This window comes from Chiloscyllium plagiosum, chromosome 17 (genome assembly GCF_004010195.1).
Source record: "Chiloscyllium plagiosum isolate BGI_BamShark_2017 chromosome 17, ASM401019v2, whole genome shotgun sequence".
Taxonomy (NCBI): domain Eukaryota; kingdom Metazoa; phylum Chordata; class Chondrichthyes; order Orectolobiformes; family Hemiscylliidae; genus Chiloscyllium; species Chiloscyllium plagiosum.
The window spans coordinates 31,013,807-31,037,830 of NC_057726.1; positions in this window are offsets into that span (position 1 = coordinate 31,013,807).

Below are 24,024 nucleotides of genomic sequence, written 5' to 3' on the forward strand. Positions count from 1 at the left end.
CTACAATCAAAACCACAACTATTCTTGGAGTAGATCTTCAGGAAGAATCATGAGAAATGGTGAGAATTTATTCCTTTGGTGTACAGAGGTAAGAGCTGGATGCTTGCTTGTTTGTGCTATTTCTCAGTGATGACATAATGCCTCTGAAAGTTATGATACTGGCACTATGTCCCTATCCTTGTTATTAAAGAAGAGCCCCAATCTAATTAGTCTGTGGGATAATTCATGGGATTGAACACCTTCTCATCAGAGATGTCTTCTGTGGTGCTCTGCCACATGCTTACTGTTCTCAGGCTTCTCTTGCATCAAAATGATGGGGGTATAGTGAAATCTAACAACTAAGGATGACCTGCCCTTTTTATTCTGTCTTGGGATATTTGCATCACTGGCAAGGCCATCATTGTTGGCTGTCTCCAATTGTACTTGAACCATTAGTGTGGAATCACATGCACACCAGGCCGATAACGATGGTATGTTTCCTTCCCCAGGACATTAGTAAACCAGATAAGATATACCGACCACTGCAGCGAACAGTTGGAACTGAAAACTGGAAGCGGCAGATTCAAACCACTATAAATGCCGGAGGAAACATCACAGAAGCGCTTCACAGGAGGCTCCCAAGCACTGAGGATGTCACCTAGACAGGGGACGAAACGTCTGCAACACAAATTCCCAGCTCGGCGAACAGAACCACAGCAGATAAGATTTTATAATAATCAATGATAGGGTCACGTTTATCATGACTGTGATTAACATTATATTCCAAATTTATTAACTGAATTTAAATCAATGTTCTGCATAGTATACTGGTCCTCTGGATTACTGGTCCAGTAACAATTTCCCACAGTACAGATTTCATTTAAAAAATTGCCAAAAATCTGGCACCATCAAAGTATTTAAGTGAAGAAAAAAAGTGAAATGATTGTTATGCAAGTAAATTATATTAGGCAAGATGTTAACACATTCTTTAAGGTCATGTCAACTGCCATGTAGGTTGAAGGATTAGTTATATAGATTGTAATTTTAAGTGTGAAATGCATGCTAGTACCCGAGGAAGAATGGAAGGATGGGTTTGTCTGATACTTGGCTCAGTTGGTCAGATTAGTAATCTTCTGAAGGACTAATCTGTAGTTCTAGGATGAAACATGCAACATTAAGTGTCAGCACCATCTTCCCTCATCCAACTTATAGGACACAAGACCCCTTACAACTTCCTCCCATTAAGACCAAGCAGTCTGCCTAACTCTTAGTTCATTCACTTTCAAAAGAATTTGGATTCTTGAGCCAAGTAACAGACAAACCATCCTTCCATTCTTCCTCGGGTACTAGCATGCATTTCATATTTAAAATTATAATCTCATATAACTAATTCTTCATCCTTCCAAGAAAATTTGGAGATTATTCCTTCTAGATTTCTGCTCAGTTTCTGAGTGCCTCATTTTAGTTCAGCTACAACAGATTCTTCTGTGAGTTCCCAGTGCAAGTGAGTGATCTAAACATTAGTGACTCTTCCTGCAGCCCACTGGTCAATCTTGTTTTTTTTTAAAGACTGCACATTTAATTTCTAAGCACCCTGTTTTACAAAGGATAGACACCAGTGGATATGTAAATAAACTGTTTGATAAAATCTGATAGATCTGGCTCAAGCCACTTTTGTGTCCATATTTTTCCATGTACTAACTTTGGTTCACCTGGCAGTACTCTGGATTCTGTTACCACAGGGAGTAGTAAAAATATCATGGTCACTTTGACTGGCCTCCTTGATGCCACTTCAAGGTAGTTTTGCTGCTGATGTGCTTGTCTCCTGACAGTTAGCATGAAATACTGAGAAACACATGTATGCTGAAGGCAGAAGTAAAATTAAACTATTGATTTCTCACCAAATGGATGCAGAACATTCAAATTATGAATATGAAAAATAATTTCATTGCAGTGAATAGGCTGTTTGGCTCAGCAATTATCACTGCTGCCTCACAGTACCAGGGACCCAGGTTCGATTCCACCCTTGCACAACTGTCTGTGTAGAGTTTGCATGTTCTTCCCACGTGTGAGTTCTCTCCCACAGTCTAAAGATGTGCAGGTTAGGTGGATAGCCATGGGAAATACAGGGTTACAGGGATGGGAGTGGGATGCTCTTTGGAGAGTCAAAATGGATTTGATGGGCCAACTGTCTGCTTCCACGCTGTAGGGATTCTATGTTAAAATGCTGCCTAAAATCAATTCATTACTGCATCAATTTTAATTTTGTGAAACAAAATGCTTTATGGCTATTTATTTTAACATTTTTCACATAGTACCAAACAAATATAAAACAATAGTGACAAGATTGTGTTTACCTTTTAAAAATAATGAGGGCCTCGTCAGTGAACTTTTGTTTTCATCAAATGGAAAGAGTCTAAATAGCAGAGAGAATGGAACAATTTTCACTTCCGATAACAATGGTCTGAGTCAAAAAAAAACTATAGGGTGGGTATTGCGAAAGCCAGATATACAATATAGCCTTTTAAAACCTATCAAATTAAGATAAGCTTTAACTTGAACATCAGGACTACAATAACTTGAAAGATCTATCCAGTACAACATGTCAAACAAATACAAATAATTTAAGTAACAGATCTTTTGATGGACTTACATGTTAGTTCATGGAATTATGACTGGTTGCCAGAGACAAAATAGTCATACATAGCACAGTAGGATTCGACATCCATTTTCTTCCTTGGCAGAGAACAATGACAAGCTTAGATTTTCCTTAAAATGAATCAAGGGCCTTGTAAAACAGCACTCATATTTTGAGCACTAAATGGTAAGCTCATGTACTTAAGGTGTCAGACAAAAGAGTACACATCCCACTACCAATCTGCAATATTAGTAAGAGTTCATAATGGCAGCAGGAAGGCACAGTTATATTGTCCATTTAAATTCAAGAATAATTATATGTAAATTAAGGTGCTGTCTTTGCAGGACCCTACGTTCCATTTTTGATTCTGTTATGCTTCATGCTGATCACATGCTGATCTTGCCAAGCACAACATGAAGCTAACTGACCTAAAAGTCTTGCAGAACATATGACTTAGCTGTTCTTTTCTGCCTCCAGCTTCTTTTCTAGGCATCTTTTATATGTTGTATGACTTTAGCAAGTTCGGTCTATGTCTGCATAGAGGTTTCAGCTGACCCTTCACTGATTTTGCTCTTTGAGCCACAAATCACTTGGCTGAAGATCTACATGATCTCATAAAGTTGCCTTTAAGGCTGGGTAGCAAGGTAAAGTTGAAAGCAATTTATGAGAGATCTAAGAGCAGTAGAGAACTGAACAAGAGGCCATATACAGAGGATCTCTAAGAAGATCCTAAGGATCTCTAAAAACTTATTCAACATTAACTAATGCATGTGCACAGTGTGATAGCCAAGAACAGCCCAATTGTCTGAATAAACATGGTTGCACAACAACCTTATGGTTCATGTTCAGGCACCAAGCTGGTAGCCAAAAACACAGCCACAGACGTAACTTGCTATGTGAGATATCTTTAGCCCAATATAACAGTTGCATGAATCTACAAGAGATTTGATTGCATGTTATAATCCACGTTTTTCAGAGTTTTGACTCAATCAATGGAGCAACTTGCCATACCAAAGAAGACTTTTTAGAATGACTTTTACTTTGAAAGCTATGGAACATTTATGTTCTGAGTGACCTCTTGAAAACATCATTACCAATTCTACCCCATTCCCAGGCATGATTATATTACTAATATTTGGAGCTGTAAAATGTAACAACACTTTGGCACTTCCTAGTCCCAGAATGTTATATTTTCACACATTGCTAGCTTACAATTGCGTACAACCAAATGGTTGTTCAAGAAGGCATTTCATCACCACCTTGTCAAATTTCAATCAGTGATGACCTAGCCAGTGATGCCCCCAACCTGTAAAATAATTTCAAAAAGTCCACTATTTTTTGTTGTGTATTTTTTCCTTAAGTCAGCAAAGACGGAAAGCAAGTTGCTGCAAATAGGCCTCTGATAATACCCCTCTTGACTGACTATTTGGAAACGTCTCAGAGTAGAACAGATTGCTCTTGAAATTTGATTTTCATTCAGTAAAAGTTGAAATCTCTGCACAGTAGCTCCCCATAGTAGCACTGTATCAAAACATAATGTCTATTTATTCAAACAACTAAGCTGACAACTTACTGAAGTTCAATGGTTTAATATTGTGAATGGTTAGCAAAGATGTGAAAAGTAAGTCACTATATTAAACATGCTTTATAATTTTACACAGTTAAAATTACTCCCATGAAGATAATATAATGACACATGACCATTTCTAAAGAGTTTGCAATTGTCAGAGTTTAGATTTATTGTGGGATGAACGTTTCTTCATTGTAAATGTATTTAATTAGTATTGAACAAATTAATGATTAACATTTCCTGTTAATAGTTCATGCAATACTTCAGTACAGGTGTAATTTATTGCCATCAGGAACTCTGGAATTACTGCCACTGGTGATTGAACAAAATGTTGGCCCCAGTTTCCCCACTGAATGCTACCTGTGGTGTTTGCATGGTACAAACACAAGTTAAATTTATTATGCAAGCCAAAATTATGTGGCAGGTGACTTTAAAGGTTTTCCCTAATGTTCTTTGATAGTTACATAAATACTCATGCTTTATTTATACTGTGACCAAATGCATTCAGTCCTTGTGCCAGTAGAACTAATATTTCATTCACCATGTAAAATTAAGACTGCTGTCAATGTGGTATTGTAGGTCGTTGCTTTATATAAGTTCTAATACACAATTTGAGTAGGCACATATAATTGATGCCATAGATGCTATGGGAAAGCATTATCTCAGAGTAGCATATACACACATAATTGTGATTCACTTTTTCACAAAGTTACATTTAAAATACAATCATTATGATCACAAAATGATAATAAATAATCACAATAGCAGTGTGGAATCACTGATTCTTCACTGTGTCAGCTCCACCAACATATCTCAAGGACATGTGGAGTGACACAATGACATCTGAACAATATAAAAGGAAATAATTGAACACTTAAGATCCTGTAATTGCTATCATTGACCAAACTTATATCTACCAAAGTCAATCTAACATGTTTTCAATAAACAATATCATGGTGGATGACTGAAATTAATATTAATCAAGTTACACTTGTTAAGTGTACTGGATACAGATATATCATCTGAAACTCAGACATCCACCATCTATGCATAGTGACAAATTTGTATTTGCAAAACAATGTTGTTAGTTTCAAGATCAACAATGATTATGGTTGAGGTGCACACAGCTAAAAAGGTAAAGAAAAAAGATGCAGTTTCTTTGAAAGGGTTGTGCTTCAAAGTTGGGGAGGGCTCTCAAGACAAGGGATTACACTACAAATCGTAGGACTGGAAAATATTGAAGATCAAAGAGACTATGGTGCAGATATCCACAGATTTCTGCAGGTTGCAGAAGAGGTAGATAAGATGGTTAAGAAGATATATGGGATAATTCTGTTTATTAGCTAAGGCATAGATAAAGGGCAGAGGGTATGCTGGAGCTATCTGAAATGCTGTTTAGGCCTTTGGAGTACTGTGTGCAATTCTTGTCAGCCCAATTTAGGAAGGGTGTGATTGCAATAAAGAGGCTGCATAGGAAATTTGCCACATGTCACCTCGACTGGAGGGTCAGAGCTATGAGGAAAAATTGTATAGATTGCGGTTGTTTTCCTTGGACCAGTGAATTTTGAGAACAGACCTGATAGAGGTGTATAAGATTATGCAGGGCAAGTATAGGGCTATAGGAAGGCACTTTTTACCTCAGTGGAGGAGTCAACAAACAGGGATCATAGGTTTAAGGTAAAAGGTGGAAGTTTAAGAAGAAAGTTGAGGAGAAACATTTTTAGCCAGAGGGAGTCAGAGTTTGGAACTCCCTTACTCAAAAAATGGTCAAGTCAGAAGCTGTCATAATATTTAAGCAGCATTTAGCTATCTACTCATGCTGCTATAGCTTCATGGACTATGGGCCAAAAGCTGGAATATGGGATTAGTGTAGTCAGATCTTTGTTGATTGTGTAGACATGATGGGCTGAATGGCTTCCATCTGTACCATAAAAGCCTATGAGTCTATGAGTCAAAAATCCTCACTGGCTGGCTATAGAGCAGTACTAATTGGCCGAGGGAGTGGTGCCATAGTTACCTGATCATCTTCTCAGGTAGTCTCCAGGTGTCACTGCCAAGAAAGCTGCAGTGAAAGGAAATAGACAATTTATGTAATGGTTATATCTTATATGGTTGCTAGTTTGCATTTTCATTTCCTTCAGCGTGGCTTCTGTGGGGCTGCTGTCAACTTAGTTACCAATGTCAAAAAGAAAAATCTAACTTTGAAAACGCAAGTAAAGCAAATTCCATTTTGCTGCATTGTTTCATCCTTCTTTTTTAAAAACATAACACTTTAAAGAACTTTGAACTTATCATCAGACTTGTATGATTTAAGTGCTACCCTTTCAAAAAGCGTATTGATTGCTATAAAATTCGTTAGATAAATAATGACATTGGAGTGGTTCCAAGAAAAACTGAATCACGGGATAAGCATTTCACAAATGTTAGCTACCCTGTTACACGGTCACAATCCAACACTATTACATAGTTCATTGCCTGCTCTTGTATTATTACCTTATCACCAACACTTCCAGACAGTTTCTCTCTCTTGCAAACAGATAAGATTTTATATGATGATGGCAGTGCAGTTCTAGAATTCATCTTTTATGCATACTTAAAATTAAATATGGCGGTAAGAGGATAGAATTAATTTGTGTTTGCTTTTGGAGTTCCCTGCTTATTGGCTTTTTTAACAGGCCTGCCTGATAGACATAACTATTGGAAATGCAAGTTTGCATCAATCGTGTTTGTATCCAAGTGGTAATTTGCAAGTATTGTAATTTACTAATTTGCTAAGTATTTCATTTGTCTAATGGTGTCATTTCAGTTTTAATCAACCACAAATCCATGAAATTTGATATTTATATATTTTCTTTAAAGGGAGAGTTTTTTGACAGTTTGAAAAATTGTAAAATATTTTAGAGAACATAGAGGTTTATAGAATGTAAAGATACAAGCAGACAGAATTTATGTGGGAAAGTGTGAGGAGTTTGAGAGGAAAGGAATAAAATAGAAAGTGTGATCATTTATAGGAACGGATCAAGCATCAACCAGAAATCACCTCATGGAAATCAAGGTGTTACATACATAGAACTCCATGCAATTTTGGGTATAATGCACAAACCTTGCTCAGTGGAACAAGACAGAGTGGTGTAATCAGCAGTCCTTAAACAGACCGATGGAGGGTTCTTCAAAATTGAAAAAAGTAAGTTGTTGAACTATTTGATGGGACTTGAAGCATCAAGGCTCTTGGCTTGGCAAAAATATTTCTGCTGGTTCCTTTGTGACTCCCGACTCAGAATTGCCTTTTGCAACCCCACTCAAGTGGCTTGATTCTGTAATGGAGACATCAGAATTCCCGCACACTGCCCACCCACCATCCCCTCCATACTCCCTCTCTCTCAAAGAGCAGTCAGCTTTCCAAATATAATTTACGAAGATCCAGTTATAAAAACTGTTTGCGTGTCTCCTCAGTTACATGAAGTTGATAACAGGCAAGCTTTTGCAATCACTAATGTGCACCCAAATTGAACATGAGTTTCTCTGCCCTGCAAGCTGCCTGCTCTTGTATAGAATGGTTCTTTAAAGTACAGGTTATCTTTTAGATTGGAAACAATATGAATTCTATAGAGTCCATTGGTTTATTTTGTAATTTACTCTCCCAATAGTGCAGTGCTGCCTACAAGCTGCCTGCCTGTCATTTGCCAAGATGCACTTCCTGTTAAAGTCAATTCCTGCTAGTAGAGTCATAGAGTCATAGCGATGTACAGCACGGAAACAGACTCTTCGGTCCAACCTGTCCAAGCTGACCAGGTATCCCAACCCAATCCAATCCCACCTGCCAGCACCCAGCCCAACCTCTCCAAATTTTTCCTATTCATATATCCATCCAGATGCCGTTTAAATGTTGCAATTGTACTAGCCTCCACCAATTCCTCTAGCAGCTCATTCCATACATGTACCACCTTCTGCGTGAAAAAAGTTGCCCCTTAAGTCTTTTTTATATCTTTCCCCTCTCACCCTAAACCTATGCCCTCTAGTTCTGGACTCCCCCATCCAGGGGAAACATTTTGTCTATTTATCCCATCCGTGCCCCTCATGATTTTATAAATCTCTACAAGGTCACCCCTCAGCCTCCGATGCTTCAAGGAAAACAGCCCCAGCCAATTCAACCTTTCCCTTTAGTTCAAATCCTCCAACCCTGGCAACATCCTTGTACATCTTTTCTGAACCCTTTCAGTTCCAGATCATTGAATTAGTCTTTAAAAGAGAACTGACTGTACTTGGCCATAGAAGGAATGATGACTCATATAACCCTTTCTCATTCTATTTCTTTTTATAATAGTTAAACCAATTAAAAACAGAACAAAATAGATGGGTCAAAATATTTTAGATTAATCCAAATTACAAATTACTTTTCTCAGCAGGAGTAAATGTATGTCATTGAGTTGTTTTCTCCATGTCAAAATCACTACATTTATTTAATTTGGGACAGCGAAATTGTGCTGTACATTTAAAAGTCTTTACTATTACACAAGATATTAACTGTCCACAAGTTTGGATAGCAGATCAAATCCTTCCTTACGTCCTCTGTCTTTACTGTTTTGCAAGCCTTTAATTGTGTAATCAGCAGTATCTAACTTAATTTGTTTTTATGCAAAACATAATAAAAGTCCAGGGAAATTATTCTTCTGTCACACGTGTGGTAATAATTGTGCTCACCACTTTAATCCAGTCATAACTCCAGCCTGTTTTCAAGGATCATGGCTCCTTCCTTTTGTCACTGAAGATGGATGGAATGTTTTCAGTCTTGTTGATATGCAAAAGGTTTCAAAAACCAATGGACAGATTTCAATGACTTGGTACACAGTGGTCTGAGGAAGAACTGATTAGATTTTGACAAAATGTGGACACAGATTCTGGAATTGTTTATAGGATCCATTGATATTGGGATTTATGGTGAATTTACTTTTTTGGGATCTTTATTTTATTTAGTATTCTGTTGATTGTTTTAGAATGATCTGGATGTTTTAGTACAAGAAATTTTAGTACAATATGTTACAGCTGTCAAAATGTGAGAAGTGTTTTCAGAACAGGTTGTTAGATGTGGAGTGTTTTAAAGCCTCTTTAGTGGGATGCAAACTCATAACTTAGTTTCAGCTTTGTAGTTACATCAATCAGACAGAAAAATCCTCAAAGGGAGTGAAAGATGACTGGGATATGCAGGAATGTAGAGTTGAGGTTAAAATCAGATTAGCCACGATCTTATTGAATGATGGAGCTGGCCCAAAGGGCAGAGTGGCCTGCTCTTGTTCTTTGTTCCTATATTTCTATGTTTGTATATTCTTTACATGCAACATGCATATCCAACTGGTACGCAGAAATACTGAGGGAGTTGGGCATTAATATTATCGCTATAATTACAGAAAAAGCAGGAGAGAAAAGAGCTGCAAAGAAGGAATTGAATATTTTGCCAGGCCACAGTTGAGAGAAAGGCTTAAAATAGTAGGTGGATGGTGAAAGTGCCGAACAGCTCTGGCCACATTTCTTCATGAAATGACTTAGGATGTTTAGTGCTACTAACCCAAAGATTGCCTCTACCTTTCTCTTGGTGGTTTCTGGTATTAACAAAGTCTGCACTGGTAACTGGGAAAATAAAGGAACTTGGTAAAAACAATGACTGCAGATGCTGGAATCCAGATTCTGGATTAGTGGTGCTGGAAAAGCACAGCAGTTCAGGTAGCATCCAAGGAGCAGTAAAATCGACATTTCGGGCAAAAGCCCTTCATCAGGAATACAGGCAGAGAGCCTGAAGGGTGGAGAGATAAGTGAGAAGTCCACATTGATGCCCTGGGGTTGAAGTGTTCCGAGGCGGAAGACGAGGCGTTCTTCATCCAGGCATCTGGTGGTGAGGGAGCGGAGGTGAAGGAGGTCCAGGACCTCCATGTCCTCGGCAGAGTGGGAGGGGGAGTTGAAATGTTGGGCCACAGACCCTCCAGTTTAGGTCAGACAGAATGTGTTCCACTGTTCTGGCATGCTGAGCTCTGCACAATCAGAGCAAACAATGAGACAATGTGATAGTTGCTGAGGAATACAGTAGACTACTGAGAAAGAGAAGGATGATGCAGGCACTGGGCAAGTGAAGCTCTCCTGTCCATGACAGAGTTCAGCCATGTAGGGTGCTACAAACCAGACAGAACCTGATCAACACCCTGTTCCACTGGCTGACATCTGGATGCAATAGACCACTGTTGACTCCAAAATAGTTTTTGGCCACAGCATCAGCATTAGGCTTGTATTATAGGGGCAACCTCTACTCATTTTCTTTGTGGTCCCTTTTTCAAATTAAAGCTCATGTTTGGAGTTTTATGATTGCTCTCCAGGTATGTGATGTTTCCCTACCAATCAGTCACAGGCTGCAGATCGCCAGTGGGCATTAGCGACAGAGTAGTTTGGACAGGATGTGGCTAAGGATAGTTAAACTGTGTGGCCTGGTAGTTAAACAGTTACTAGGCTGAGAGAATGGGCTTGTATGTGCGAGGAAGTGTCAGCCATGTGCTGTGAGCCGTGTGGCTTTGTGGCTGTTGCGCTCTTAATGTTGCTGAGGAGGGGCAACACTGATCTATGTGCATAGCCACCTTTTAAAGATGGTGAAGGCACAGGGATAACGGACTTTCAGTTGTTTGCTGAATGGCTAGTTATTGTATGAATGGCATATAGTAAAATGGGGATATAAACAAACAAGTAGAACACCATAGGATAGGGTAGGTAGCTAATGAAATGAGTTTGATAAGACACCGCAAGAAATCTAACTGGACCTTAGTGAAAAACCCTGCAAAAAATTTCAACACAACTGGTATTTCGACTAATAAGGATTTGACCTGAAGTCCTGCCTGTTCACTGAGAAAGCCCTCCATCATATTATGTGGTAGTGTTACCATGCTAAATAATATAGTGGTCAAATAGATCTAACAACTCAAATCTGGGTATCCATAAACTATGTGAGACATCAGCAGCAACTGAATTGCATTGCAATCTATAACATCAAACCGAGTGTGTTTCTCCATTCCACAATTACCATCAACCCTAGTTCAATGAAAAGTTTAGAAAGCCATGTTAGGAGTAACATTGACATATGTAAAACAAGAATGTCAACCTGGTGAAGCTGCAACACAGGACTACATGCATGCCAAACAGGAAAAGCAGCAAGCAATAGTCAGGGCTAAGTGATGGTGATGGACAGTTTAAAAACTAGTGAGAGTTGGCTTTGCAAACATCTTTACTTACAATGATGGAGAGCCTGGCACACCAGTGCTTAAATCAAGACTGAAACATTTTGCAACTATTTTGAGATAATCCATTTTGGACTCTTCCCAAGATTCCTTGCAGCACAGATACCAGTTTTTAAACATGTGACGTCAAGAAACTACTGAAAGTATTGGATATTGCAAAGCCTTGGCACCCTGAGAAACTTCAAAGCTTTATGATCCAGAACTTAGCAATCTGTTTTCAGTACAGCTACAACATTGGCATTTACCTGGCAATATGGAAAACTTCCTATGTATGTCCCATCAACAAAAAAAGGGACAAATCCAACCTGACTAGTTATCACCCAAGCTCTTGATTATTCACAGAGTGATGGAAGGTGTCATCGACAGTGCTACCAAGAGGCAGGTACTCAGGAATAACCTGCTCATTGACATTAGGTTCCTGTCCACCAGGACCATTCAACTTCTTACCTTTATAACGTTGGTCCAAACTTGGATTAAAAAGCAGAATCCCAGAAATGATATTACAATGATTTTTTTTATATCAAGATATCATTTGACCAACTGCAGTATCAATAAGGCTGAGTAAACAAAATCACTGGAAATCAAGAGGAGCTGATTTTTGTCAAACCTAACACAAAGGAAGATACTTTTATTATTGGAGATTTCTTTACCATCTCTGGGCACAAGTCAAGAATGTAATGGAATAATCTCTAGTTGCCTAAGTGGGTGCAACTGTAATAACATTCGAGAAGCTTGACACTATTCAGGACAAAGCAGTCTGCTTGATTGACATCCCAGTCGTCAGTTTGAACATTCATTACCGATGAACACTGGAGCATTGTGTACCATCTACAAGGTACACTGCAACAACTCACCCACCTCTTTCAAGGGGCTCTTCCAAAATCATGAGCTTCAACATCTAGAAGGACAAAGCAAGAGACACCTGGGAACACAATGTCTTCTTCAAGCTACACATTATCTTGACTTGAAACTGCATCAATATTCCCTCACTGTTGCTAGGTCAAGATCCATGAATTCCCTTCCGAATAACTATCCACTCAGGTGGATAGAGCTTGTAAGAAGGCCTATGGTGTATTAGCGTTCATTAGCAGAGAGATTGAATTCAAGAGTCGTGAAGTGATGTTGCAACTGTACAGGACTTTGGCTAGGCCACATTTGGAGTACTGTGTGCAGTTCTGGTCGCCTCACTTTAGGAAAGATGTGGAAGCTTTGGAGAGGGTGCAGAGAAGATTTACCAGGATGTTGCCTGGAATGGAGAATAGGTCATACGGGAATGCGCTGCCTGTTGGAGTGGTAGAGTCAGAATCTTTGGTGACCTTTAAGCGGCAATTGGATAGGTGCTTAAGCTAGGACAAACGTTCGGCACAACATCGTGGGCCGAAGGGCCTGTTCTGTGCTGTATTGTTCTATGTTCTATGTTCTAACTGCACCTACACCCCAATCAACTGCAACATTCAAGAGGCCAATTCATCACAACATTCTCAAGGCCAATAAACACTAGTCTAATCACATCCTATGAAGAAATTTTTTAAAATGTAGATTCAATAGAGAGCACACAATATTTAAGGAAGTGAATGAAGAAGCTTTTGTGATGGAGAGACTATGGTCCCAGAAGCTTAGCTCAGGGTCAAATTGGAAGCCTGTGAGCCGATAGATGGCATGGGAGGAAGATGAAATTGTTTGCTGAAATTACACTTTAGATATTGGTATTTGCAACAATTAACTATGTGTTGGACCAGATCAAACTCCTTCAAAACATATCAAGGAGAAAGCCTAGATCCTAATTTTTTCTTATTTTAAAGGCAAGTATCAGGCTTGAAGCAAAGCACACTTTATTCATACACCATAGTTAAAAGAATTGGCTTAACAGTAACTCTATTGAAATTTATAAAATTGTAATACTCGTTAATTGTTCCAAAAAAGTAATATTCCATAAGCACATCCTTGGCAAAGGCAAAGTCAGTAAATGAGATTGTCTCACACATAATTCTAGCAGCAGTAAAAAAAACCCAGCGTTTAGCAGTAACAGAGAGAGGAATAAGAACTTTCACATTCAGCTTCAAGAGCCCAGCAACTGCCTCTGAAGGCTGAATTAAAAATCTTGCTTCTGTGGGCGTTTGATCCAACCTGTTCAGGCTACTTCTATTGTTCCACATGAATAAAAAAACCCAAGGTCTTGCAAGCTGTTTTACTTCATTGGCTTTGGAGCAGACCTCCTGGAACCTTTGACTCAACCTTTTTTCATAAAAAAAACCCAGGACAACATACATCTCTTAAAGACATAGTATCATGACAACTGTTAGAAATTGAAGCTTCTCAAATGTCAGAAATGGCTGTGGATGGATTGGGAGATGAAGTAAAAATGAAGGGAGAGTTTACGGGAAGGTGATGCCTATCACAGGGCTGTTAATCCAGAGATTTAGGTAATGTTCTGGAGACCAGGGCTTGCATCTGCCATGGCAGATGGTGGAATTTGAAATCACAAATCTGGAATTAAAACTCTAATGATGACCATTATTGGTTATCAGAAAAACCCATCTGGTTCACTATAGTCCTTTAGACCCACATAGGGCCAACATATGACTCCAGACCCACAGCAATATGGTTGACTCTTAACTGCCCTCTCGGCAATTAGGGATGGGCAGCAAATGCTGCCCTATAAAGCAATGCCCTCATTCCATTAATTAATAAAAAAAAAACATGATTGCAGAGTCAGAGAATGGCATGCGTGCCTCTCCTTGGAATAGCTTCAGTGTTGGGATAATGGATGAAATGTGTTCGGCAAGATGACGGAGTTGCACGAAAAATAAATGTGTATGTGGGAGATGACAGCAGGTTCAAAAATTTGGAGAGATAAGTAAGGTTAGAAATGGGTCGGTAGTTTCCAAGTACAGAATAGTTAATAGTAAACCAATGGGCCAATGACAGCAGATTCAGAAAGAAGCAGTGCCTATACCTGAGGAGGGAGAGCTATTTACAATGTGTGTTAGAGTAGATCAGGAAGGGAAGTTGAAACAGCAACAGTTAAATTGAAATAAGGTAAGAAGATTGAAAAGATTGGAATAGCAGTTAATTAGAATAACTCCTCAACTTTAGCTTGAGGAGCTAGTTATCATGGACAAGATGAGTTTATAGAGATCTTAAGGGAGGAAACTAGAGGACATGTAAGTACAAAAAACAGGATGGAGAGAATCTTGGTGGAAGTCTGGCTGAATAGCCCAGGGGGATAGAGTGGAATGCAGGTGAACAATTGATCACAATCACAAGGACAAAGAAGTCCATGATATTGATTGTTGGAAATGACAATGGAAGAGATAGAAGAGGAGAATTTCAGGAGACAGGAGAAGTGGAGGAAAAAAAGCCTGGTGTTATCCGAATGATTCAAGAATAGTGAATGGTTTTGGCAGGAGTTCCTGTACAGTTGGATACTGTTCATTGATTTATTTTGAACATAAATTATTGACATGTAATGATACAGCCTATTTAAAAAGGGAATGGTTGGTTGGGATTAAATTACTTGTTACAATATTTTTTCCGTAGCAGAAATTAGTTTGGCTGAAATGGACTTTGCAATTAATATAGTTTCTGGTAGGACCTCACATGAGTACTGCAATTGTCTAATCTACAGTAAGTAATTCACATAGCCTAAATTTGATTTGAGAAGTAAAATATTGGCTTCCTCAGACAAGTTAAAACCATCTGTAATAGATTAATTTTCAGTATAATTGTCTGCTTTGGAATTAATAACTCATTCAAGGAATTTTTAAAGGAAAGATGCATTTTCTGGTTTTCAATTTGATATACATAAAAGAGATTTTTAACAAGAATGACTAAGGGATTGAAAATAAAGTTGTAGTGAATGTTTTTCAAGATGTGTACATAGTTATGTTCCCATGTATTCAATATGAGTATCGCTGATGTTTTGACATTATTTAGTGTCTTGGATGTGAAGAGACAGTGCAAATTTAAAATTACAAAGTGACTCCAAGCTGGGAAATGTAACAAAAAGTGAATGGCTTTCGGGAAGATTTAGGAAGACTGATGGAATGAGCAAACAGCCATTCAACATCACAAATTGAGAGGGGTATATTGTAATTTTTAAAAATAATTCAACGTTGAAAATTCAACATCAAAAACTTAGAGCTTGTAGATTTGATAGAAAAAAACAGGAGAGACAAAGCTATCGAAATAATAAAATTTCCATTTGAGGCCAAAGACAGAGGAGTTGTTGTGCATAAATCTTTGAAACTGGCATGTGACATTAATGAAGTAGTTAATAAAACATATGCTGGACTTAATTAGAGACATGCAAGGCAATGCAAAAACAAGGAAGTTATGCTAAACTATACAAAACATTAATTCAGCCTCACTGCACTTTAGGAAGGATATAAGGGTTTGCATTGAAAAAAAGTATAAAAGAGATTTATTTCCAGAAGAGGCATAAGAAAATCCAGTAAATAGATGAACTTGTTGAACTTGGGATTGTTTTACTGGTGTATGACTTATGTATAGCCAGGTGAGGAGAGGTGAACTGGCTCCTCTTTTTTTCAATCTGCTCAGCTGGGCGTAACACAGGTTTAAATTCTTCTTAGCATGAGGTTCAAAGGTATCAGCGGCATAGTGATAACGTCTTTAGACTAGTAATCCGGAATTCCAGATTTAATGTTCTGGAGACATGGCTTTGAACCCGACCATGATAGATAGCGAAATTGAATTTAATAAAAATCTGGAATAAAAAGCTAGACTGATGATGACTCTAACTGAAATTGGTTATTGTACAACCCAGATTATTCCTTAATGTCCATGAGGGAAGGAAATCTGCTGCCCTTACCTGATCTGGTCTACATGTGATTCCAGAGTCATAGAAGTGTGACTCTTAATTATTCTCTGGCCAATTAGGAATGGATAATAAATGCTGGCCTCGCCAGCAATGCCCTTATCCAATGAACATTAAAATGTAGTTTGTTCTTCTTTAATCAAGAATTAACTAATTGCAAGGTTTCTTGAATGAAAGAAAGATATTGTATTACCGATCAATCCAAGCAAAATAATTAAGATGCAACATCATTTTGGTCAACACATACACATATGCAAAGTTAAGATGTGTTAGTGTTCATTATAAAGGACAATTTAAAAAAATACAGTTTAGAGACTTTTAATTGTTTTTGAGATGTAAGGTTAAACTTGAAGCCAAAGTTTTGACCTCTACAGAGATGATAATTTATTTATTGAAAGTCAATGGCAAGATAAAATTTAAATACACTCTCTTTCGAATGTGCTAATTTTAAATCAGAGGATTTTCTGATTTCTTGATGTAGTCTGCAGTAGCAGATGTTGCGTTTATTGTAAAGTACTCAGGTCCCTAGCACCAAGCTAATTTCTTAAGGAAAGAGAGAGGCAGGTACAAAAGCTTCCCTTCCAGTAATCTCTAGAAGGTCTCGGAATCTCCTTTGGAATGCAGTTTCCAAGATGTATTTCCAAGAAATTATTTTTGATGAGTCTCCTCGTGACAACAATGTATCAATGTCCAGTATTTTTCAACTGTTATTGTTTATTCCTGAGGCCATAATATGTTTTGTTGGCTGCTTAGACTATAGGAAGTTTCTATCTTTCCACACACCCAATCATGAGGGCAATTCTTTTGTTATCCTATCTCCATAATAAGCTGGCTTCACATTTTTAAGCAGTATGCACTGTCTCAGTTCAGTTTGCAACAGTGACAACTAACTGGAAGTTTTAAAAATCATATTTTCAAAATACTGGTGTCTAATCTTGTGAAACATAGAATAAAGGAAACTAAGAAGAAATTCAATAGAAGTATTTAAAATCTTGTATGATTTACACGTAGTAAATAAGAAGAGTCTATTTCCAAAGGCAGAAAGTTTGGTAACCAGAGGGCACAGATATTAGGTAACTGGCAAATGAAGCAGAGACAGTAAGGTTAGATTAGATTTCCTACTGTGTGGAAACAGGCCCTTCAGCCCAACAAGTATACACCGACCCTCCGAAGAGATACCCATCCCCCTCTGACAAATGCACCTAACATTATGGACAATTTAGCATGGCCAATTCACCTGACCTGCACATCTTTGGACTGTGAGAGGAAACCCACACAGACACAGGGAGAACGTGCAAACTTCACACAGATAGTCACCCAAGGCTAGAATTGAACCTGGGACCTTAGCACTGTGAGGCAGCAGTGCTAGCCACTGAGCCACCGTGCCACCCATGTAAGAGTAAGAGTAAAATTCCTTTCTGCAGAGTTGCTTAGAATTTAAAATGTACTGTCTGTAGCACAATGAAAACAGATTTACAGTGGCCTAATAAAGAGAATTAGATAAGTACATAAAGAGGAAAAAATGTAAGGAAGAGCAGGGCAGTGGAACTATCTGGATGGCTCTTTGAAAGAGCCAGGATGAATTGGATAGATTAAATGGCTTCCTTTTGTAGTATTTTGCTCTATGCATCTATGAATAAAAATATAATATTTAAGGATTAACTATCCAAATTGAAATTTTTATTAAAACACATACTTTTTCTTTTTTGACAGCTGCTCCCAAGCTTCAGTGACTGTAGAAGGTTTCTGATTGCAGTAGAGTTAATGCCTGCTCTAATAATTGCAGGCCAAATCAATGAAAGGGCCAAAAAACAGGAATTGTGTTTCCTAAAACACGGAAAAGGAAGTATGTAAGGGTTTGAACAGGAGAGACGCCTCAAAAATCACTTGACCAAATATGGGACTGTATGTCTTTCAGGGCATTGCTCTAAAATTGAGTCTTTTTGCACAGTTCCACCTTGAATCTTGTTTTTAGTAGGTAGAAGGCCCTTAAACTGAATACCAGTGTCATGTTCAAATTAAGAAGATCAAGACATTGAGAATTCAATAGTTGAATTTTAGTAGGACAATTCAAGGTTTTGATTTCCCACTTGAGTTGTGTTGGCTCCAGGGACAAAACATCATATATCACAAATATTGCAGATGAATGAAATACTGCACAATGTATTGAGAAACAATACCCTCTCCATTCCTGCCTGCTATAGTTTTAACTGCATCTTTCACCATTCTTTTTTAAGGATACTGATTTACTTAGAGAGTTCCTAGCACTGAAATTGAGTGATGTGTTTACATGGACATTCTTTTTAAAAAAGCATTTGATGAGGTATCACATTAAAAAAATCTGAAGAAGATAATAACATAAAATTAAGAGAATATTGTCAATTGAAATAAAAGATTGTTGGAGGGCAAAAAGCAGAGGGTGGGGGTAAGGTCAAAAGGAAGTTTCTAATATTGCAAATATGTGGTGTTTCAAAGGGATTCTGTATCCAGAGGCATGGAGAACAAAGGCAAGGAGGTAATGTTGCACTTCTGAAAGAGCTTACAGTTAAGTAACAGTTTCAGTACATTCTGCTGTTTTGGAAAACCTATTATAGAACGGATATAAAAGGTAACATGGTATATTATCACAGGATGAGAAGTTAGTTCTGAAGAGGGACTGGAAAAGTTAAAGCTTTCTGAACTGGTGATCAGAATAGTGAGATAGGATTCCATAATTATGAATTACTATGAGAACTTGAACAGTAATGGATTTTTTTCATTAGTCAGTGAGACAGTAACAAGAGGGCACAGCTTGAGATAATCACAAAGAATAAAGGGGAAATTAGAGAGATACTAATACAGGGGGTAGAAAGTGAAATGTTTTTGCCACACAGAATGTTGTAGCAGAATTCAAAAGCATTTATTAAAGGAATTTAATAGCTAAGAAAGAACACTAAAGCACATGAATATCAAATAGGAAGGTGGGATTAAATCAGATGATTTGCATGGACAAAGTGATACTTGCACATCTAAAGGGGCAACTGTTTTTCGAGTATAGCATTCTGTGAGCTTTTAGTTTTGGAATAATTGTATATGTTTTATTTGCTTCACTATTGATTGCTATGATTTTGGCTGCCTCACACCAAAGCTCTGGAATACTTTCCCTAAATCTCTCTTCTTCTCTACTTAATTTATGACTCACACCCAAGAAATATCCCAGTGGGAACAAAGAACAAAGAACAAAGAAAATTTACAGCCCAGGAACAGGCCCTTCAGCCCTCCAAGCCTGAGCCGATTCAAATGTACTGTCTAAACCTGTCGCCCAATTCCTAAACATCTGTATCCCTTTGCTCCCCACCTACTCAGGCATTTGTCCAGACGCATTTTAAATGAATCTAATGTGCCTGCTTCTATCACTTCTGTTGGCAACGCATTCCAAATGCCCACCACCCTCTGTGTGAAATACTTACCGCATGTATCTCCCTTAAACTTTCCACCTCTCACCTTGAAAGCGTGACCTATTGTTATTGTATCCTTCACCCTGGGAAAAAGCTTGTCTCTATCCACCCTGTCTATACCCTTCATGATTTTGCAAACCTCAATCAGTCCCCCTCAATCTCCTTTTTGCTAATGAAAATAAACCTAACCTACTCAACCTCTCTTCATAGCTAGCACCTTCCATACCAGGCAACATCCTCGTAAACCTTCTCTGCGCCCTCTCCAAAGTGTCCACACCCTTTTGGTAATGTGGTGATCAGAACTGTATGCAGTATTCTAAATGCAGCCGAACCAATGTCTTGTACAATTTTTACATGACTTGCCAGCTCTTATACTCAATACCCCGTTCAATGAAGGCAAGCATACTATATGCCTTCTTGACCACTCTATCCACCTGTGCAGCAACCTTCAGGGTACAGTGGACCTGCACTCCCAGATCTCTCTGCCCATCAACTTTTCCCATGGGTCTTCCGTTCATTGTATAATTCGCTCTAGACTTAGTCTTGCCTAAATGCATCACCTCACATTTGTCTGGATTGAAAACCATCTGCCGCTTTTCCGCCCAACTCTCCAGTCTATCTGTATTCTCCTGTATTCTCTGACAGTCCCTTATGCTTTCTGCTACTCCACCAACCTTCGTGTCATCTGCAAACTTGCTGATCATACCAACAGTGCCCTCTTCCAGATCATTTATGTATATCACAAACAACAGTGGCCCTAACACTGACCCCTGTGGAACACCACTGGTCACGTTTCTCCATTTTGAGAAACTCCCTTCAACTATTACTCTCTGTCTCCTGTTGCTCAACCAGTTCTTTATCCACTTAGCTAGAACATCCTGCACACCATATGATTTCACTTTCTCCATTAGTCTACCATGGGGAACCTTATCAAATGCCTTACTAAAGTCCGTGTATATGACATCAACAGCCCATCCTTCATCTATCAATTTGGTCACTTCCTCAAAGAACTCTATTAAGTTGGTAAGGCATGATCTCCCCCACACAAAATGATGTTGCCTATCACTGATAAGCCCATTCTTTTCTAAATATAAATAGATCCTATAACTCAGTATCCTCTCCAGCAACTTTCCCACCACCGACGTCAGGCCCACTGGTCTGTAGTTACCCGGAATATCCCTACTACCCTTCTTGTACAGGGGACAACATGAGCAATTTTCCACTCCTACGGCACCTTACCTGTATTTAAGGATGCCACAAAGATAGCTGTCAGGGCCCCAGCTATTTCCTCTCCTGCCTCCCTCAGGAACCTGGAATAGATTCCATCCAGTCCTGGGGATTTTTCCACCTTAATAACCTCTCGCCGACCCAACACCTCTTCCCTACTTATGACAACGTAATCCAGACTAATCAAACTTCTACCTCTAACCTCAAGATTCATCATGTTCCTCTCCTCAGTGAACACTGATGCAAAGTAATCATTCAGAATCTCTCAGGTTCGACACACAGCCTTCCTTCATTATCCCTTAGTGGACCAATCCTTTCTCTAGCTACCTGCTTGCTTCTTATATAAGAATAAAATGCTTTGGGATTCTCTTTCATTCTGCTTGCTAAAGCTATTTCATTACCCATTTTAGCCCGCTTGATTCCTCCTTTAAGACTTGTCCTACTCTTCCGATATTCCTCCAGGGCCCGTTCTGTTCTTATCTGCCTAGACCTTATGTATGCTTCCCTTTTCCCCTTGGCTAGTCGTACAATTTCTCCTGTCATCCATGGTTCATGAATCTTGCCCTTCCTATCCTTTGCCTTCAACGGGACATGCCTATCCTGCACTGCCGTTAACCTATCTTTGAAAGCCTCCCACATCTCAAATGTGGACTTCCCTTCAAACAGCTGTATCCAATCCACATTTCTGAGCTCCTGCCTAATTTTGATACAATTGGCCTTGGCCCAGTTTAGTACGCTTCCCTTAGGACCACACTCTTCTTTATCTATGAGTATTCTAAAACTTACAGAATTGTGGTCACTGATCCCAAAGAAATCCCCCACCGCAACTTCGACCACCTGTCCTGGCTCATTCCCCAGTACCAGGTCCAATATGGCCCCTTCCCTCGTCGAACTATTGACATACTGCACCAGAAAACTCTCCTGGACGCTTCTTACAAATTCTACCCCATACAGACCTCTGACATTAAGTGTATCCCAGTCAATGTTGGGAAAATTAAAATCTCCCATCACCACCACCCTGTTGCCTCTACATCTTTCCATAATCTGTTTACCTATTTGTTCTTCTACCTCACGCTCACTGTTGGGAGGCCTGTAATACAGCCCCAACAATGTAACTGCACCCTTCTTATTTCTCAGCTCCACCCATAAAACCTCACTACCCAAGACGTCCATAGAGTCCTCCTTTAGCACAGCCGTGATATCATCCCTGACCAGCAATACAACTCCACCCCTTTTACTTCCCTCCCTGTCCTGTCTGAAGCATCTCTACCCTGGAACATCTAGTTGCCAATCATCGTGCCCTTCCTTCAACCAAGTCTCTGTGATTGCAATAACGTCATACTCCCAGGCACCAATCCAAGCCCTAAGTTCATCTGCCTTACACACTATACTCCTTGCATTAAAGTAGATGCATTTCAGGTCACCATTTCCTTTGCGCTCATCTGCTCTCTGCCTAATCTTCCCTTTATTAATGCTATCTTCATAATTCTTACAGTCTCTAGTCTCCACCTTGCTGCCTACTTGTTTTCTCTTCTGGTTCCCAGTCCCCTGCTATATTACTTTAAAACTTCCCCAACAGTAGTAGCAAAAACTCCCCCAAGGACATTGGTTCCAGTCTGGTTCAGATGTAGACTGTCCATTTTGTAATTGTCCCATCTTCCCCAGAACTGGTCCCAATGTCCAACAAATCTGAACCCTTCCCTCCTACACCATCTCTCAAGCCACATGTTCATCCTGCCTATTTTCTCAGTTCTACGCTGGCTAGCACATGGCACTGGTAGTAATCCCGAGATCACTACCTTTGAGGTCCTCCTCTTTAACTTCTCTCCTAGCTCCCTGAATTCTTCTTGCAGGACATCATCTTGTTTTCTACTCATATCGTTGGTGCCTATGTGCACCAAGGTGGTAAAAACAATGACTGCAGATGCTGGAAACCAGATTCTGGATCAGTGGTGCTGGAAGAGCACAGCAATTCAGGCAGCATCCGATGAGCAGATGCTGCCTGAATTGCTGTGCTCTTCCAGCACCACTGATCCAGAACCTATGTGCACCAAGACAACTGGCTGTTCACCGTCTCCTTTTACAATGCTCTGCAGCCGATCGGTGACATCACTGCCCAAATATAAATTAAGCCCTTACATTCCCGGCAGCCCTCGCTTCACCTCACCTTCTCTCCTCGCCACTCTGGCAAAATGGAAGAAAATTCTGGAAATGGGATAAACCAACCAAGGTTAACCAAGGAAATAAAGCATAATATCAAATGGAGAAAAAAACATACAATGTGTCAAAGCCTAGTGACAAGGCAGAGGATTTAGAAAGTTTTAAAAATTAACAAAAGGTAAGCAAAAAATGAGAAAATAAACCAGTAGGGCAAACTAGCAAGTCATCTAAAAATGGACAGTAAGAACTTCTTTTAATACATAAAAAGGAGGAAAAAGACTAAAGAGAACATTGGCCCTTAGAGAACAAAACTGAAGAAATGATAATGGGTAATCAGGAAATCATAAAGGAGTTGAATGAATGCTTTGCATCAGTCTACAGTGGAGGATATTAATAAAATTCCAAAATTACTAAATAATCAAGGAGCTAAAGGTGGAAGTAGGGAGAAGGAAAGAAATACATAACTATCACTAAAGGGCAGTACGGTGGCTCAGTGGTTAGCACTGCTGCCTCACAGTGCCAGGGACCTGGATTCAATTCCCGCCTCGGGCAACTGTCTGTGTGGAGTTTGCACATTCTCCCCATGTCTGCGTGGGTTTCCTCCGGGTGCTCTGGTTTCCTCCCACACTCCAAAGATGTGCAGGTTTGGTGAATTGGCCACGCTAAATTGCCCGTCGTGCTAGGTGCATTAGTCAGGGGTGAATGTAGGGTAATGGGTCTGGGTGGGTTGCTCTTTGGAGGGTCGGTGTGGACTTGTTGGGCTCAAGGGCCTGTTTCCATGCTGTAGTGAATCTCATCCAAAAAAAATAGTACAACGGGAAATAATGAGTCTTATAGGCCAATATGATTCGGAGATGCCGGTGTTGGACTGGGGTGTACAAAGTTAAAAATCACACAACACCAGG